This window comes from Rana temporaria, chromosome 13 (genome assembly GCF_905171775.1).
Source record: "Rana temporaria chromosome 13, aRanTem1.1, whole genome shotgun sequence".
NCBI classification, from domain to species: Eukaryota; Metazoa; Chordata; class Amphibia; order Anura; family Ranidae; genus Rana; species Rana temporaria.
Window position 1 is genome coordinate 88,216,698 of NC_053501.1, and position 18,705 is coordinate 88,235,402.

The 18,705-nt window shown below is 45.4% G+C and overlaps 1 protein-coding gene across 6 annotated transcripts in view; it reads right to left on the reverse strand.

The window, feature by feature from the left end:
- LOC120920481 (Fc receptor-like protein 3) overlaps positions 1 to 18,705 on the reverse strand; it is a 224,045-nt gene that overhangs the window by 91,811 nt on the left and 113,529 nt on the right. Inside the window, exon 1 of one of the 6 annotated variants that reach the window (XM_040332597.1) lies at positions 11,566 to 12,321. The exons of the other annotated variants lie outside the window; for them this stretch is intronic. The gene's annotated coding sequence lies outside the window, so the exon portion shown is untranslated. Of the gene's footprint in view, positions 1 to 11,565; positions 12,322 to 18,705 lie in introns of those variants that run through there. 6 annotated transcript variants of the gene reach the window in all.

Below are 18,705 nucleotides of genomic sequence, written 5' to 3' on the forward strand. Positions count from 1 at the left end.
GCATGGCGGGAGTTGTAGTTCTCTCACAGAGCACAGGCACACAGACTTCAACTAGGCCGTCTGGTGCCTGTGCTCTGCAGAGAGACTACAAATCCCAGATTGCACTGCAGAGAGCGTGGGAGAGATAGAAGTTGCTTCTCCCTCAAAGTCCTGCTGCCTTTAGTCGTGGGAGGACCAAGTCACCAAGGTGAGGAGCAGAAGGTGGTCTCTGTATGCCCCATTGTGTAGAGGAGTCTGTGGGAGTGGGACTACAATGTCCAGCATGTCTGTGGAGGACTAGCAACTAACTTAGTGCAAGGCTGGAGGGGGAAGCATAGTGTATCAGTCCAGGGTCTCACTCATAGTACAACGTGTCTCAATGGCTTTGCAGTGTGAGCCCTGAACATCCTGATACCCACTGAACACTGTATCCACATATCCCAATTACCACATGTCAGCAGCCCCCCTTCCTCTGCCAGATAAGCCTCTTCCATTCCCCCATTATTTTCTTCACCCCCTTTCTCTTCTCTCCTCTCCTCTTCTCTCCTCACTTGCTCCATCCTCTCTCCCTCTGCGCCCCCCCCCCTCTGTCCTCTCTACCTACATCCCTCTGTTCACTCTTGCTTCTCCCCCCTCCTGCTGTCCAGGCTATCCTCCCCCCATCCACTCTCTCCTCCCCCATCCACTCTCTCTATCCTCTCCCCCTCCCTCTTTTCACTCTCTCCTCCCCCCCTTTCTATTCTTTCCCCTCTCGCTTTCCATTCTCTCCTCTCAACCCTCTTCTATCCTCTTCCCCTCCTCTGTCCACGCTATGCTCCCCCTATCCACTCCTTCCCTCTCTATTCTCTCCCCCTCCCTCTGTCCAAGCTATACTCCCCCTATCAACTCCCTCCCTCTCTATTCTCTCCCCCTCCCTCTGTCCAAGCTATACTCCCCCTATCCACTCCCTCCCTCTATTCTCTCCCCCTCCCTCTGTCCAAGCTATCCTCCCCCTATCCACTCCGTCCATCCTCTCCCTCTCTCTATCCTCTCCCCCTCCCTCTCGCTATCCTTTGCCCCTCCTTTTTTCCCACTCTCTCCTCTCCACCTCCCTCTATTCTTTCCCCCTCCCTCTTTCCACTCTCTCCTCTCCCCCCTCTTCTATCCTCTTCCCCTCCCTCTGTCCACGCTATGCTCCCCCTATCTACTCTCTCCCTCTCTATTCTCTCCCCCCTCCCTCTGTCCACGCTATTCCTCCCCTATCCACCCCTATCCTCTCCTTCTCCCTCTCTGTATCCTCTCCCCTCACTCTCTCCCCTCCGTCTACCATCTCTTCGCTCCCTCTATCCTCTCCCCCTCCCTCTCTATCCTCTCCCCCCTCCCTCTGTCCACTCTCTCTTCTCCCTCTCTCTATCCTCTCCCCTCCCTTTGTCCACGCTCTTCTCTCCCCCTCCCTCGCTCTCCTCTCCCTCTTTCTATCCTCTCTATCCCACTTCCCCCTGTCCATTCTCTCCTCTCCCCCTCCTGCTCTCTATTCTCTCCCCCTCCCTCTGTCCAAGCTATCCTCCCCCTATCCACTCCCTCTATCCTCTCCCCATCCCTCTCTCTATCCTCTCCCCCTCCCTCTCGCTATTCTTTGCCCCTCTCTCTTTCCACTCTCTCCTCTCCACCTCCCTCTTTCTATTCTTTCCCCCTCCCTCTTTCCAATCTCTCCTCTCCCCCCTCTTCTATCCCCTTCCCCTCCCTCTGTCCACGCTATCCCTCCCCTATCCACTCCTTCTATCCTCTCCTTCTCCCTCTGTATCCTCTCCCCTCACTCTCTCCCCTCCATCTACCATCTCTCCCCTCCTTCTCTATCCTCTCTCCCCTCCCTCTCTATCCTCTCTCCCCTCCCTCTCCTCTCTCCCCTCCCTCTGCTCTCCCCCCCTTCCTCTGTCCACTCTCTCTCTTCTCCCTCTCTCTATCCTCTCCCCCTCCCTTTGTCCACGCTCTTCTCTCCCCCCTTCCTCACTCTCCTCTCCCTCTTTCTATCCTCTCTATCTCACTTCCCCTTGTCCACTCTGATCTCCCCACACCCTCTCTCTATCCACCCTCCCCTTCCTATATCCTCTCCCTCCACTCTCTGTCCACTCTCTCCTCTCCCCCTCCTGCTCTCTATTCTCTTCCCCTCCCTCTGTCCAAGCTATCCTCCCCCTATCCACTCCCTCTATCCTCTCCCTCTCGCTATCCTCTCCCCATCCCTCTCTCTATCCTCTCCCCCTCCCTCTCGCTATCCTTTGCCCCTCCCTCTTTCCCCCTCCCTCTTTCCTCTCTCTATCCTCCTCCCTCTTTCTATTCTTTCCCCCCTCCCTCTTTCCACTCTCTCCTCTCCCCCCTCTTCCCCTCCCTCTGTCCACGCTATGCTCCCCCCATGCACTCCCTCCCTCTCTATTCTCTCCCCCCTCCCTCTGTCCATGCTATCCCTCCCCTATCCACTCCTTCTATCCTCTCCTTCTCCCTCTCTGTATACTCTCCCCTCCGTCTATCCTCTCCCCCTCCCTCTCTATCCTCTCCCCCTCCCTCTCTATCCTCTCCCCCTCCCTCTCTATCCTCTCTCCCCCTCCCTCTGTCCACTCTCTCTTCTCCCTCTCTCTATCCTCTCCCCCTCCCTTTGTCCACGCTCTTCTCTCCCCCCTTCCTCTCCTCTCCCTCTTTCTATCCTCTCTATCCCACTTCCCCCTGTCCACTCTGATCTCCCAACACCCTCTCTCTATCCACCCTCCCCTCCCTCTATCCTCTCCCTCCACCCTCTGTCCACTCTCTCCTCTCCCCCTCCTGCTCTCTATTCTCGCCCCCTCCCCTTCTCTTCTCTCCCCATGCCCTCTCTCTATCCTCTCCCCTCCCTCTGTCTCTCCCTTCCCCTCCCTCTCCCTCTCCCCTTCCTCTCTCTCTTTCTTCCCTCTGTCCACTGTCTGCTCTACTCTCTCCCACCTCCCTCTGTCCACTCTGATCTCCCCCACACCCTCTCTCTATCCCCCTCCCTCTGCCCACTCTCTATATCCTCTCCTCCCTCTGTTCACTCTTCTCTCCCCCCTCTATCCTCTCCCCCTCCCTCTGTCCACTCTCTCCTCACCCTTTCTCTATCCTCTCCCTCCCCTCTCTCTATTCTCTCCCACCTCTCTACCCCCCTCCCTCTCACTCCCCTCTCTCTATTCTCTCCCACATCTGTCTGCTCTATCCCCCCACCCTCTCTCTACCCCCCTCCCTCTGTCTACTCTCTCCTCTCCCCCCCTCTCTTCATCCTCTCCCACATCTCTCTGTCTGCTCTGATTACCCCACCCTCTCTCTACTAAACTCCCTCTGTCTACTCTCTCCTCCCCCCTCTCTTTATCCTCTCCCCCTCCCTCTGTTCACTCTCACCTCCCCCCTCTATATCCTCTCTGCCCCCTGTCTTTTCTCCCCTCCTTCTCTCCTCTCCCCCTCTGTCTACTCTGTCCTCTTCCCCCTTCCCTTTCTCTGTCCTCTCTCTCCCTCCCCTCCCTCGGTTTCCCCCGTTCTCTCTCCCCCCTTTCTGCCCTCTTGCCCCCTTCCTTTCTCTCACCTCTCCCTCTCCTCCCTATGTCCTCTTTCCCCTTCCCCTCTACTCCCCTTTCTCTGTCCTCCCCCCCCCCTCTGCCTCCAGGATCATGTATTGTGTAAAGACCATGGACCTCTACATTGGAAGCATGGGGCCTCATGGACACTATGAACAGCGAGGTCTAGAGGGGTGGCCAGGACACTTGGAGTTAGTTCAGCTTTTCATTTTGTGTGAAATGGTGAACTTACCCTTTAAACCTTCCCAACTATCTCAGGGCATGAAAAAGGGCCCTATAGGTGCTACATTCCTCTTACCTACCTGGTGGAAAATCCAAGGGACCTGAGTCTCCAAGAACGCTATCATATACAGATCTAGACCAGCCAGAGGCTCCAATGGTTGTTATTTGCTTATAACTTTGATGGGTGGTCTCATTACCAGTAAGGGGGAGTGCAGGCCCAAGCATTCTACAACAGTGGCTGGTCAAGATTTGTACAATGGAGCACCTAAGGTTTAGGGGTTCTGAGGTTGGTGACATACAACCGCCAACAACAGATGGGACATGGGAACCTGTGGGTGATGTTACTGCTCCAGGCCTTACCAATGATTGTCAAGTACTCTCTCCTCTCCCCTGCAGCCATCACTGATTGACACAGTGGATCATGTGACCAGACTGGAGCTACAAATCCACAGGTTAGGGTCCTCCAATTACTTGCCTTGCCCCAAACACTGACAACTCACGCTACACCACTGGAGGGGAGAGCCCAGCATCGGGAAGAAGGATGCTGGTATTAATTGTTATTGGTTTAATTATTTTTCCAATTATGGGCGTGAGAGGGCCTCATGTCTAAGTTTTGCCTAAGGCCTCACAAAGCCTAGAGCCGCCTCTGTTGGACCCTAACGATATCCCTGAAGCTCCATTGCTGTTTCCACGGATGTCATCATCCTGAGGATTTCGTTTATGCCTAACTGACATACCGCCGCTGACGAGTGTGTCCAACACGTCTGGTAAGAGTATCCATTTCTTACATGTCTTGGCTATCTCTGGATTGTATAGTGGACCCTTCAGTGAGCCTTTAAACTTCTGAAATGATGCGACTCACCTCACATGCTCCAGCATAGTCGCATAACGGGACTTTTCTGCTCATTGGTTATACAGGACGTCATCTCACCACTGTGTGTTTAATATATAATTGTGACTATCTGGACTTGCACCATCCTGCTCGGTCCATTGTGATATATTTATACACATATAACCACTTATGTTTAGTTGTATTTTCACTAAATATTGTTGTTATGAGTTGATTAATTTCATCTATACACAGAAGACGTTTTTCACTATTTTTAGGGGCATTCCCATTCCCTTATTCACTTTGTTTTTGATTATAGTTCTTACTATATCCTATTCAGCGCCGCATTTTTCTACCTTTTATTCTTGTACACAATATTGTCTTATTGTTGGTGCAGCCTGCTACATAGATTATTCTTTATTAGTAGAGAAACTTTTTCCCATTATTAATATACAGTATATATACTCACACAAAAAATATGGGTTTACAAAATATGTATTTCAAATCTGGAAGGCTCTGTAAGACCCCTTTCACACTGGGGCGGTTTGCAGATGCTATTGCGCTAAAAATAGCGCCTGCAAACCAACCTGAAACAGTCCTGCTAGCTGCATCTTTGGAGCGGTGAAGGAGCGGTGTGTCTACCGCTCCTCCACCGCTCCTTCCCATTGAAAGCAATGGGAAACCACGGCCATACCGCCGGCAATGCGCCTCTGCAGAGGCGCATTGCCGGCGGTATTAACCCTTTTTCGGCCACTAGCCAGGGGTAAAACCACACGGCTAGTGGCCGAATACCGCCGCAATTCCAAGGGTAAAGCGCCGCTAAAAATAGCATTGCTTTACCGCCACCGCACCTCCCGTGTGAAATGGGCCTTAAGGCTGGATGTCACTGTGGAGGATGGGGGTTGTGGAGGGGGTCAGGGGACAGGCTTGGTGATCCAGTAAGGGACAAGGTTTCTGAAGAAAGCTAGGGGCAACTGTGCGGGAATGTGTCTCTGTAGAGAGAGCCTCCCTAGTAGGCTAAGGACTTTGCTGGGGCACTCTGGGAAACTGGAGGGCACTGCAGGGGCAGAGGTGCCCTGCAGGACACTGTTGAAGGCTGGGGGCACTATGGCAGGCGAGAAGTTCTGCAGCAAGCCATGGGACACTGTAGAGCCCTAGGGGCACTGTGGGAGACTGGGCAGCACCGTTGGGTCTAAGGGTCTCAGGGGGTTGTGGCCCTCTATGGGAGGCTGAGTGTCAATATGGAACTGGGAGGTGATGTGGCAGGTTAGAGGATCTGCAACTGGCTTGCGGGCCGGAATGAGAGAGGCTATGATTGAGAACTGCTTTTATTAGCTTAAAATTATTTTTCCAAAAAGTCTTAGCTCTGTCCACCGAACAATGCCTGAAGTTTGGTGCTGTTAAAATACCTTTTCCGTCTAGCACCAATGCATATAACAGGGACTGAAGCCTCATACACACGACTGAGAATCTCGTCAGGAAAAAACAGTCGTTTTCCCTGACGAAATTATTGGCAAGAAACTCTTGCCGCCCGAGTGTACAAACTTCCGTTTCAAAAGAACCGCGGTTCTCTTGAAAGGAAAGAACGCGGTGACGTCATCGCGTACGACGAGCATGCGCTCGTTACATTCGATGCCGTTGCCGCCATCTTGCTTCACCCTACCAATGCCGTGGAAGCTACCTCGCATGCGTCAAAGTCATTCGAGCAAAAAGAGAGCAGGTTCTCTTCTTTTCTCGTCCAGATTCTGGCCAGATTTCCTGACGAGAAACCTGAAAGCCTCGTACACACGAACGGGAATCTCGGCAATAAGCAGTTTTCTTGCTGGTTTTTGCAGAGAAAACCAGTCTTCTGTACGAGGCTTCAGACACAGACAGAGCAGTAAAGGGCCTGCAGATATAAATGGTCAGTCACTTTATTACCTATTCACAAGTAATTATTGTGCATTATACAACGCGCACACACACGACCTTTTTTCATGAAGTAAAAAATGCCATTTTTTAAAATGGTCATTAAAAACGATCGTGTGTAGGCTCCAGACTCTCGCCGTGAAAAATGGGCATTAAAAATTTAGAACATTCTCTAAATGTTCTCGTTGATTTTCACGTTGACGTTTTTCATGTCGTGAAAAACGGTCGTGTGTAGGCTGAAAAAAACATGCACGCTCAGAAGCAAGTTATGAGAGGGGAGCACTCGTTCTGGCAAAACTAGCGTTTGTAATGGAGATAGCACATTTGTCACGCTGTAACAGACTATAAAGCACGAAGACTGAAAAGCGTAAATTGTTTCTCACCACACTTTTACTAACACGAAATCAGCAAAAGCAGCCCAAAGGGTGGCGCCATCTGAATTGAACTTCCCCTTTATAGTGCCGTCGTATGTGTTGTTTTAAATTATTTTTATTTTTTTACACATAAACTTTTACAGACTTTACAAAAACATTTTAAAAATTAGAAACCATTAAAGGTTCGCATAAACACATTCATAAAACACGTACAATAATACAATAATACATGTATGGGTACATAGTAGGGTCCATCCTCTAAATCATGCACCTAAAGTAGGTCACTCTATACCATAACGCCTTCTCTTTTACCTTCAAAAACCTCTTGGAGACATAGAGATCAGAGCAGCCCACACAACCCCCTCACCCCCCCCCCCCCCAAAAAAATAAAAAATTGTGTGTTTTTACCCCCTTATCCACATATGTTTACCCCTCTTAATGTGTATCCCATTTCTATAGCAGTGCCACTGCCTATATATGTATCCTTACTTTTAGAGAGGGGAAAGGGGAAATCCTTTATCTCGTCATCCTCCCTTGTATCCCTTCATATTGTGTGAAGAAAAAAAAAATACACCCTCGCAACTCCCAAAAAAGTGTAAAGAGGGAATAAAGAGAGGGGTAAACATATCTGGAGACGTACTTTTACATGTATCCACACATGGTCACCCCCCCCCCCATATCGTATGCTTTGCTCGAGTATAGTATTTTTTTCACGATCGTGTGTATGCAAGGCAGGCTTGACAAGAATCACGTCGAAAAAAACGTCGTTTTTTTCTAGGACATTAAAAATGGTCGTGTGTACGCAGCTTCAGAGATTTTATTTTTGCTTTACTTTTTTACTTTAGTAGTATACTGTACATTTATATTAAATTAGTTATTAGATAAAATTTGTTATTTTACATTACAGAAGTATGAATCAGTTCACTCAAAGACAGAATGATACAGATCAGCAGATTTATGTGTGCCTTATTGTTTGTGAATCTTGTCTGATCCACTGGTCAAATTAATTAAAGATCAACTTTGGTCATTTGTACAAAAATGTTTTTACTTTTATGTAAAAACACACTTAGCAATCAAAGGACATTGGGGTTTATTTACTAAACACAAATCCAATTTGCATTAGAAGTGCACTTGGAAGTGCAATCGCTGTAGGGGGAAATGCAAGGAAAATAAATGTAGCACCCTGCTCCTGTTGGGTAGGCGCTATTTTTAAATTTAAGTTATCTGAGCTGTAGTTTAGCTCGGAATGATTATGTCAAATTATTGATTTCTGTTCCAGTTCAGCTGCGTTGCACATTTTCCACTTGACTGTAGGTGTCGCTGTCACCATGGGTCAAGGTTGGAAATGCAATGGGCTGGGTGTATTTAGTATTCTTTTCCCAGAAGCAGCCCAGTGGGTGGTCTCCGCCGCTGTGCATTCTGGCAGATGGTACTTAAGGGACAGACGCCGTTCTGGCGGGGTCTTCTGATCCTGACCCGATCGCCCTCCTGGCCTCAGGGATGTGTTAGCAGTTCTTCAGCCTTTGGGGCCTGTTGGCCTGAGGCTCAGTTTACTGAAAGTAGGCCCAGGAGTTTCTGGGGCCTACTGGTCCAGGGGTGGTCCTGTGCTATCTTGCCTGTGGGAAGGAGCCGAATAATTGGGGACTTAATTGGAGGACGCATCCTGGCCAATCTACCTCACAGAGCTACCGGCTGGCTGAAAGATCCTGGTACTGTGTAGCTGTGTCTTTGGAACTTTGAAAAGTGTGTTCTTTTGGTTACACGGTCCTGTGGCAGACTCGTCTGCACTCATCAAGTCTGTGGCAGAGACTTTTGTTCCGAAAACAAATGTGTGATAGCATGCTCTCAAATTTTCCGACAACAAATGTGTTTCCGTCAGATTATCCGATCGTGTGTACACAAGTCCGTCGGACTAAAATCCAAAGTACAAACACGCATGCTTCGAACCAATGCTAATCATAAGACAACATTAGCAGAAGTTGACCAAAGGGTGGCGCTAAAGAGAAGAAAAACCATGTAGTTTTGTGTATGTTGGCTGAAAAAGTTCTGCCGTCTGTATGCAGAACAATTTCACGGTCACCCCCCCCCCCCTCGCACAAAATTCCACGGATTTGTCCGATGGAAATCCGATCGTGTACGAGACTTTATAGTCCCAACAAACCATCACCGCAAGCACCATAGTCAAAAGTTTCGGAGTCATTTTTGACTCAGACATGACAATGGATGCACAAATAAAATCAGTAGTTAGCGGATCTCATCACCTGCTAAGTCTCCTACGCAGAGTTGTTTCCTTCATCCCAAAAGAAGACGTAGCAGTGGTAGTTGGAACAATTATAAACTCCAGATTAGATTATGCAAATTCCCTTTACCTCGGACTCCCAAAATACCAGATTGCCCGTCTCCAAGTCATCCAAAATACGGCGGTACGACTGGTAAAAGGGAAAAAACCCTGGGAACCAGTCAGCCCATCCCTGAAATCCCTCCACTGGCTGCCCGTAAAAGGACAGAATCACATTCAAGGCCCTTTGCCTGACGCACAAATGTGTACACGGAACCGCCCCACAATATTTAAGAGAGAAAATAAAAAAACAAAATCCCAATCGCGCTCTGCGATCAACTAATCAAAAACTACTACAAATCCCAAAAGCCCGCTACAAAACCAAAGGAGAACGACGATTTCCAGTCCACCGCGATTATGGAATGCACTACCAACTAACATCCGAACGGAAATTGATCACCTGACCTTCAGAAAAAAACTCAACCTATTCTGAAGGTTAACAGAATGGAAAAAACAGATGCCAAGTGCCTTGAGGTGATTTAGTTCGCATTTGTAGCGCTATACAAGTTATTCACTCACTCACTCAACAAGACACACCCAACTTCAGTGGCTGGGTAATGGTAAATCCTTTATAATAATATTAATAATACGATAATTTATAGAGAGAAAGCTGACTGATTAGCTCACTCTCTGATATTCAATTGGAGAATGAGGACCAGGGAGCATCCACTTACACATGTGGGAGTAATTGGTAAGGGGTTAGAAGGATTCTTTTATAAGAATACATAACAGACAAGAAGGATTTAAGGGGAAACGTCTACTAAAAAAGGAAGTTCCGCTTCACACCACCACATTTGGATGTTTTTGTTTACTGTGAGTGGGTACCTATGTATGACAGGTATCTGCTCCCACTCCAAAATTTGAATTTGCGTTTAGTAAATAAACCCCAATGTCCTGCACTACTTTTGCAGATTTGCAGGTGCGATTTTAATAGACATCCGTGTATGAAACCACACAGATGTCTATCAAGTAGCACCTGAAATCGCGCTGACCTTGCTTCTTGAAATCGCACTACTTAAAGGGGTGGTTCCCCCTAAAACAAATTTCTAACAATACATTCGTAAGACCTGTTACACTGCGGGTAGGCTGGCTTTTGTTTTGTTTTTTTAGTACATACCTCGATACCGCCGTTTCGTCCCTTGGCGGTGGGCGTTCCTAGTTGATTGACGTTCCTCCGACGGGCGCATACTGCGCGTCACGACTTTCCGACAGAAGCCGAACGTCATTGCGCAGGCGCCGTATAGCGTCGGCTCTATACGGCGCCTGCGCAGCGACGTTCGGCTTCTTTCGGAAAGTCGTGACGTCACGTATGTGCCCGTCGGAGGAACGTCAATCAACTAGGAACGCCCACCGCCAAGGGACGAAACGGCGGTATCGAGGTATGTACTAAAAAAAAAAAAAAAAAAAGACAGCCTACCCGCAGTGTAACGGGTCTTACGAATGTATTGTTAGAAATTTGTTTTAGGGGGAACCACCCCTTTAAAGAGAAATAGCGCGATTTCAAAGTAGCATCAATGTGAACCAGGGCAAACACGGATACATCAAAAGTATGTACAAAGTCCTCAAAAAAATTACAAAAAGTGTGCAAAGTCTTATGCCGCGTACACACGATCGTTTTTCGGGTTGTAAAAAAACAAGTTTTTTAAAAATGTCATTTAAAACGATAGTGTGTGGGCTTCAGAGCATTTTTCGTGTTCTGAAAAATGGCCCAATTTTTTTTGAACATGCTCTATTTTTTCACGACGTTTTAAACGTTGTCGTTTTTCGGGTTGTAAAAAATGGTCGTGTGTGGGCTTTAACGACATGAAAATCCCACGCATGCTCAGAAGCAAGTTATGAGACGGGAGCGCTCGTTTTGGTAAAACTAGCGTTCGTAATAGAGATAGCACATTCGTTATGTTGTAAATTATTGCATCGTGTAATGCAGCGCATTCTTTTCTTCTTTTTAATGCTACACTAATCCAAATCTTTTGCTGCTGATATTGCCACATAGTTATGACAAGCTTGTTACTATATTATTTATTGTTATCTCATGAATATTATTTAAAGAAAAATATATATAATACATATGGAGCTTTGCACAGTAAACTGGGGAAGATATTTCCCAAACGCATTACCGTCCCGGGTAGATAGATAAATATAAATTCCCAGTTCTGGGATGTGGCATGGGACTATGCGAATGCGATTAGGAATATGTATAGTAATTGTAAAGAGTTTGCTGAGATACCGCAGGGATCACATATGATAGACAAGACTTGTATATATAAAAAATAATTTAATTAACATTAAACATGTACATAAATATATAGAAAAATAAAAAAATAAAAGTAAAAAGCATGATCACATAAGATAATATAATTTTACCAATTATTGGGGTGACAGAGTGATGTATGCAGGGGGTCCAACATGTTTTGCCCGTCGGGCTTCTTCAGGGACAAGAATGCATACTATATTATCTATAAATGAAAAACATGTAAGTATAGTACAATTCATATTTTCAAATAATATAATGATCACATGTATTATGCGGACATAGCCGCAATTTACTGTAAATGTAAGAATTAACATATTTCATATAGAGAACAGGTAGGTTGAAAATGTGTGCACAAAGCAAACAATTAAGACTAATACTTGTCTAAAACTGCCACCACTATGTGAACAAACAAATGACCTGGACAGGTGTCTGTACCTCAGTAATGATCGCACACAAAAATCCCAGGCGTGTCCACCAATGGTTGCTAGATGGAAAATCAGTATATGGTACGGGTCATGGATAGTCCATGGGTCTCACTGGGGGGCATATATAAAAGCAGATAACATCATAATATATAATGTCAGAAAAAGATATAGTCTAATATCGATGGAGAGAGAAAAGGTCAAAGAAGTATAGAAAAAAGAAAAAGTGGAAAAAATTATTTGCAAATAACGCAGAAATATTCACCTGCTATAGGTGCATCCACACAAAGCATGGGAAATGGTTGATGAAAATAAGCCCATAAGGATAATGCTAATAGAAAAAGAAAAAAAATCAATAAATGAATATTTAATTTTACACATGTATAATGGGCAAGAGCTCATATAAATATTGGGTTATTAGGTATGTAATTGGATATAAAAAGGAAAATAGTGCGCTTACCAAAAATTAACAGAAAATTATATAAAGCTGCTAACTCAAAAATGTTATACTAACATATAAATCATAAACAAAAATGTGGAGTAGCGCTAGAGACTGAAGGGCCTTCAAATAACTAAATAAATCAAGGAGAAGGCTGTATGAAAGTCCAATATAAATCAAAAATGTGTTTAACAAATTAGTGACAAACAATTGGTTAATAGTCCAAACGTGTATCAAACTTGAGTATAACACTCTGTTGTAACAACGAAAGGAAGAAGTCTGGCTCCAGAAGGAAAATGCAACTTGCTGACCCTTACCGAAAAGGAAGGTCCTATCAGACCTAGTCAAGCAGAGATCCCTGGATGGTGTGTGTTGAAGTAGAGCTTGTCTGTTAAGACGATCCCTCCAGGGGTCACAAATCTGCCAATAGAACAACCAGAAGAAAAAAACTCATATAGTGTAAATCCGTGTGATAATAAAGCATGAGTGCATCCCCCAGTGACTGGCAACAGACAGTGTGAACACAAGAAACCACCACCAGTACACACACTGACCCTTACCAGAACCTGTGATCCGTCAGGATCAATCAAAGCAGAGGGGATGTAGACAGTGAGCAGTAATGGGACGTCTCAGCCAATGGTAAACGAATAAATCAGCAGGTCCAATATGTGTGAGGAAGAAAAACTCACATAGCGTGATGCCGTAGAGGTTTTTAATATAAAAAAAGCAGTACACTTACAGTTCAGTAACAGAGTGTCAGCAAAGATAAAAAGAAGAAAGTCGGCCGGCGTGTCAGAACGAAAGTCCTCAAATCGCGGTGACGTCAGCACGTCGCCTCCCAACGTTTCGTCTGCTCTAGACGTGGTCACGGGAATGAGGAGACGTTCTGCGTCACCGCATATAAACGTAAAGTGGGCGGGAAATCAACTGGACAACAGTCTCTAGAGGTCGCCCGTCCGCCATCTTACTTGAGGGCAAAAGCAAGGGAAAACCAATGTAATTACAACATATGGTCCAAAAATAATGCAAAAACATTGCCAAATGTTTGACGGAAACTTTGCCAATGGTTTGTTCAATGAAACCGTCAAAGGGACAATTAAAATACAAAGCATAGGAGTACAACAAATAAATAAAAAAGGGGATAAAATGAAGAAAGCTGGTATATATCCTCTGAGACTGGTGTCCACTTAGATGGCTATATAGTAACATCCCACTCAAATACAGTCATTTATATTCATAAAGATACAGAGACCATATTGGAAGTATAGTGCTATACATATGTTATCAGACCATATATAGCAGAAACAAATAAACGCATATGGAGAATTATCCAGTAATAATTACCACTAATGACACGGTTAAAAAACAGCAAATATACATAAATATGCTGTATTATTTTAAGAGACAAACAGAATAATTAAAATCATAAAAGATATATATATAAAATAAATAATAGAGGTAAGGACCATGCATTAAGAATTGTCAATAAAACAATTGACGTCTACCTCTATATTCAAACCGTGAGGTTCATAACATTTTAATTTGTGAACCCACATCATCTCTGAACGTGAGATGCTCCTCACCAGGTCACTCCCTCTCCAGTGTGCCTGGAATTTCTCTATTCCTAAAAAGATAGTGCCTCCAGGATCCTTATTGTGAGCCAACAAATAATGTTTGGACACAGAGTGATTTGGGAAGCCACTGTAAATATTCGTGAGATGTTCGTTCAAACGTATGTGGAGGGGACGTTTGGTCCTTCCCACATATTGGAGTCCACATGGACATTGGAGTAGATAAACCACTCCCACCGTGGAACAGGTGATAAATGTTTCAATTGGAAACCTCTTGATTGAATGTCTGGATCCAAAACTGGTCGTTTTCTTAGAAATTTGGCGGTTGATAGCACAGACATGGCATTTGCCGCATTTGAAAAAACCCACCAGGCCAGACAAAAACATGGAGGGAATCCTGGGTGGATCCAAAACATTGGGTGCCAACTTATCCTTCAGGGATACCGAACCCCTAAAGACGACCCGGGGCTTGTCAGGCAATATGGCACCCAAGATTTTGTCACTCTTAAGCACATGCCAGTGTTTACTGATAATATGTTTAACACTGGCATGTTGGCAACAATAATCAGTCACAAAAGGAGTTTTGTAACTACCCCCTTGGTCATCTCTGGGTTTGGTACGAAGTAAATCTTCGCGATTGGTGTTGGTCACCAAATCCAAAGTGTCAGCCAAGGAACTTCGATCATAACCCTTTTCAACAAAACGTTCTGTTAGAACCCTGGCCTGATCAAGGAAGACACTATGTCTACTACAATTCCTTTTCAGACGAAGGAATTGCCCCTTGGGCACAGCTTTAAGCCAAGTGGCATGGTGACAACTGTCACTTGGAATAAAGGCATTTCTGTCTGTGCTTTTAAAGTAGGTGGAAGTGGAAAAACCATCACTATCAGCAGAAATAGTTAAATCCAAAAAATTAATTTTGTCCTTACTGGCCTCATATTTGAGTATGATCCCCCTATTGTTGGAATTGAGGAATGTCATGAAGACAGATAGTTCGTCCTCAGACCCTTTCCATAGGAGGAGGATGTCGTCTATGTACCGTGCCCATAACCGAATCTGGGGCCTAGTACCAACACCGACGACATCCTCCTCCCATTTGGCCATAAACAAATTGGCCAAACTCGGGGCAATTTGGCCCCCATCGCCACTCCTTTATCCTGCCTGTAGTATTGGCCATCATGCCAAAAAAAGTTGTGGGACGCGGCATATTGTAATAGCTCCATAATGTAGGAGATTTGAACAATCGGGAGTCCTGAATCTCTTTCTAGAAAATATGAAACCGCCTCTAATCCTAGATCATGTGGGATCACAGTATACAAGGAAGTGACATCTGCAGTCACTAACCATAAATCTGGTGTAGGTTGAATGTCAGATAACAAATTTATGACCTGTCTGGTGTCCTTTAAAAAGGAAGGCATGTTTTTCACCAGGGGCTGCAGAAAAAAGTCAATATATTTGCCCACCCGGGACGTCACAGAATCTATACCACTGACTATAGGGCGTCCGGGGGGCAAACAGGGTCCTTATGTATTTTCGGAAGATAATACATGATGGGCACTCGAGGAGCCTTAGGGACCAAAAAGGCCTTTTCTTTTTTATTGAGAATATTGAGACTGGAGCCTTTATTCACAATTTTGACTAGAGCTTTCTTATACTTGTCTCCCAGATTGAGAGGGAGGCGAGTATAAGTATCACCATCATCAAGAATACGTCTCATTTACAATAGGTAATCCTCTTTGTTTAGGACCACAATACCACCCCCTTTATCCGCGGGGCGAATAACAAGGTTCTTATTAGCACACAAAGACTTAATGCCCTCCTCTATATTTAATTTACATCTTACTTTCTTAGTATTGAGATTATCAAGGTCCTTAAGAGTCAAGTCTCTAAATACTTTCAGGGAAGCCGGGAGTTGACCCGGGGGATTGTAAGTGGAGGCATTGGCCAAACCAGAATGAACATAGTTGGAAGTCATGGTGTTAGAAGGATTAAAGGGATTGGAAGAAACATACCGCTGGATATTTAGTTTGCGTACAAACTTATGAACATCCATATATGTTCTAAATTTATTAATGTTTCTTGGAGGGGCATATTTCAATCCCTTATCAAGGACATGTAATTCCGAGCTGGACAAAGTGTGGGAACTAAGGTTAAAAATACCGGCCCCTATTATGTTTTCGGCCTTTTTGGACTTATTGCGTTTGCCCCCTCTGCTCCCTCTTTTAGTTCGACCAATCTTTTGGTTCCCTGGCCTGCCCTGGGAAAACCCCAATTGGATTGGGTCAAATTAGGATGGCCAGGGTATCCCAGCTCGTAGGTAGCTGGGGGTAGTGTCTGACTAGTAGAGGGGTTGGAGAAAAAGTTCTGCCCCTCAGCATTCTCCAAATTTCCTAACGGGAGGAAACTATTATGGGTAAGCACATTGTAGTCTGGCTCAAATGTCCCTGCATAGTGCACTACCTCATTATCTATATATCTCTGTGTCACATTTGGGTGAGGGCCTAGAGTATATGAATTGTTACGTCCCAAATCCTGAGATGTTGATTGACCACCGACAAAATTTGGTGGGTAACCAGGGGGAGGACCATTAAAGGTACCCCGACCTCGTGAATCTATAACGTTTGATCGCTCTGTAGTGCCTTGTCCCCAAGGTTGGCTATAGTACAATGGTGGTGGGCCAAATTGTCCACGTTGGTTGCCCCTACCTCTCCCCATATTAGGGGCATAAGATGTTGTGTGTTTTTTAATCCTCTGATGGCCCTTGGGGGTGTTAGGGTTAGTGCGACCTACACCTCCTCTACCTTGAGGTACATTAGAACCACTAGTTGAATTACTGTTAGGCACAAAGTTCGGTGGAGCGACCTCCATTACTGGATTCAAGGAACCAGTGGCCTCAGCCAGTAGTTTCTTTTGCCACTCAAACACAATATTATTGTGGTAATCTCCAAAGTCCCTGTTGAACTTCTTCTTTTTTTTGATTTGTTGCTCCCTTTCTTCCTTTTCAAGAATTTTTAGGAGACTTTGAGATTTGACTGTGTATTCCTCACTGGACATAAAAGGGGTTAGCTTTTCCTTGATAAGAGTAATCTCATCATCCAATCTTTTTAGTTTGGTGGTTTTACGGTCTCCTAAAAATTTAAGTAGACTAAGTCCAGAATCGTTGAAATACTTGTACCACCCCTCCAAATCGGTGTCACCCTTTTGTGGGGCAATTTCCCACCTCAAACTTCTGGGAACCATCTGCTGCTTAATATAAGCATCCAAAAAGACGACATCCCACTGAGTGTGGAGCTCTGCAATAGTTAGATTTTTGAGTCTCATTGGATGCGACATATGCATCAAACAATGACATTCTATTAAAAAAAATTATATATCATAACAATAATGAGCAATGTAAACTTACATCTCCACTTTCCATGGAATGAATACCATATGGTAGATGTCAGAATAGGAGCAGCTCATAAAGAGTGAGCTAATTGAGACCAGCTGCGTCCAGTATGTAAGGCAATCTGAGATGATTACAAATAAGCAATAGGTTTCAGGTACTAACTATAGGAATAAAAAAGGAAAAAAGAAAAGATATAAGATATGCAGACATGTACCTTATAGGGTATCCCCCATGTGCATAGCATGAGGGGATAAGGAAATCCCCACAGGGGTGCAGGGAAGGAACAGCCGCACATTTAACCACCCAGTAATGAATAAGGAAAAGCTGGAAAAGTTCAAAGGAAAACGCTTCCCTGGTAAAAAAGGGGGAACGGTATTAAAGCTGTATAATATATAACTAGCCTCCATAAGTACAGGGAGGGTAGTGCATACTCCAAATGGAAGTTATAGTGCTTTGAGGTTTTACCTTGGTGTGGTGGCTGGATTTAGGCACGGTCTGCCTGCTGAAGCCTGGGCGGACTGTATCAGCTGTGTGTGCTGCTTATATATGCCCCAGGAGCTCTGACGTGGGAGGCGTCAGAGCGCTGAGGTGGGCGGGCATAGTGCGTCAGGAGAGGCAGGGGATTCCCCTCCTGTCGGGTCGTGTGGGAGACCGCCCATAGGAGATGACGCGGTGAGCCTGCCCCCTGGGCGGGATATGGGAACGCCGAAGCGTCTCCAACAGTGTGTCTTAGCTCACACACACGGCGGTGCACTGTCACGGATGATCGCAACACCATGGCCTCCTCCATGGTTCAGATCACATGCTGATCTGGCGAGCACCCCTGGGAGCCCACCTAGCGTGACCCACGGATGTCGGATGGTGCAGAACCAGCATCCATATATATGTAAGGGAGGTATCTTTTTGTTAAGGGTTCTATATTTAATAGAATGTACACTCTAGTTAACGTCTACTGCCCTAATGCGCACCCCTGTCTCTTTTTTGGAAAAGTGTTAAATAAGCTGGAAAAGTTCAGAGAGGGGTGTGTGATTATGGCAGGGGATCTTAATTTTGTGTTCGACCCAGTCCTGGATACTCAACCCTTTTCCCAGCGCTCGGAAGGAAGGGTGCTTAAGACCATTAAAAGAAAACTATATCAACAATTAGTAGAAATTTGGAGGATCTTCCACCCTAAAGGAAGAGACTTTACATACTATTCCCAGATACACTCCACGTATTCGAGAATTGATCATATCTTCCTAGACCACCAACTCATGGAAGGGGTAATGAAAGTAGAGGTGAAGTCCATAACTCTCTCAGATCATGCCCCAGTGATGGCCCTATTAGATCTAGAAGAGGTTCCGGTCAGGCAGAGATCTTGGAGATTTGATGAATCTCTCCTGTATGACCATAGTGTAAGTGATGCGCTGGAAAGGGACTTAAATCTGTTT